A 1,641-nucleotide genomic window follows, 5' to 3' on the forward strand; every position below is an offset into this window, starting at 1 on the left:
GTGGCCGGGCGTCGTGCGGGGCCGCCGGGCTGCGGACCCCCCACCCTCCGGGCCACCTCCCTCCTCCTCCTCCTCCGCCCCGGGGGTGCCGGGGTGGCCGCCCTGCACAAGGCTGTTGGCGATAGCCGGGGCTGAGGCTTGGCAGGGCATCGGCCGGGGGGTCGGGGTTGCTCCGCCCCCGCTCCCGCTCGGCTGCAGTGGAGAGGAATTACAGCCCAGAAAATGTGAACCTGTTGACTGCCACATCCCGAGTGAAAGGGCCGGTAGTCTTTTACATTCCCAAACCTATGAAGTTGGGATGCCATCGCTGGGCCCCTGGATTCACCTGTCACTGCAATCACTGCCCCCGAGCACTGACAAATATTCACAATAAAAGAGTGAAAGGGTCTCTTAAGGTTCACTGATTTGTGTGTAGAACTTTGGAAAACTGCAAACAAGCGAGAAAAATTGTCCATTCTTGTGAAGGGAAATACAAGTTTGCACTTAACCGTTCAGCGACAAAACCCAGGGACTGGCCAAAGAGCCGGCGACGTACACTGTAATCTCCATAACAATTTCATTTCCTCTCTTCCCTCTCTCCCTCTTTACTGGTTAGCAAAGGGGAAAAACTGAGGGTTTAATCCCGAGGAAGGCTTTCCATTTATTCCCACTGCAGGGAGAAGGGGATATTGAGAAAAGCCAACAGATCCCGAACAAAATGGAGAAGGAAGTCCGCGAGTTCTGCGCTGGGAGAGGCGGGTTGGGAGCATCCAGCTAGAGGACACAAGCGAGTCAGAGTTAAATAGAAGCTGGCGCTATTAAATTTCCTTTTAAGTGTGCCTTTGGATTAGTTGCACACGGAATCTAGTAATTAAGGCCCTTTTCTTTAGAGAAAACCTTTTCGGTTTCGTATTCCAGAGTCGGGCGTGATTGCTGCGTGTTCGAGAGAAAAAATAAAGGACCAGTTTTTCCTTTGAGCGCAAAAAAGTTGCTGCCACATAAGTGGTTTTTACTAAAGGCGACATTAAATTGTAGGGTATTAGCAATAATCACCGAGGGATCTGTTTTATACCGTCTCAGGCCTCAGAATCCGCTGTTCCCGTCTTGCTGGGACCAGGGAAAAGCGCTTCCCGATTAAATTCTGCATTAATAGAACTTGGCAACCGGCAACAAAAACCTTGCTTAAGTGAAATGAAGAGACAAAAGGCACTTTAAATGCTGAGGCTGGGGGCTGGGGAGCTTATGCCACTAATTTTAAATGAAGACGACGTTCATGCCTTGCAACCGGTGGAGAGCCCGTGCTCAGGCTGGGTGAGGGATAGCACTAATTCTCCTCCGTGGGCTCGCCGCGAGGCTCCGGGCAGGGCTCGCCGCCCTCCGCATCCTCCCTCGTCTCCCAGGGACGCAGCATTTGCATCCGAGACCTGGGAGATCCGCAAAACCAAAGCCCTCGACTCCCAGGCGGAGCTGCCTCCACCCCATCTGACCTGGCGGTTAAAAAGATGGGACCCCAGCTCCGCCGGCCGGGGGGAGCCCCCGGCGCCCGGGACTGGCGGGGCCGCCGGGGGGTGACAGCGGGGGTTGGTGGGTGGGTGTGTCCCCACGCACTGCCCAGGAGAAACGTCCGAAATGGGGCATTTCCACGACCCGCTCTGGGGAATG

This window comes from Aptenodytes forsteri, unplaced genomic scaffold (assembly GCF_000699145.1).
Source record: "Aptenodytes forsteri isolate BGI_AS27 unplaced genomic scaffold, ASM69914v1 Scaffold336, whole genome shotgun sequence".
NCBI classification, from domain to species: domain Eukaryota; kingdom Metazoa; phylum Chordata; class Aves; order Sphenisciformes; family Spheniscidae; genus Aptenodytes; species Aptenodytes forsteri.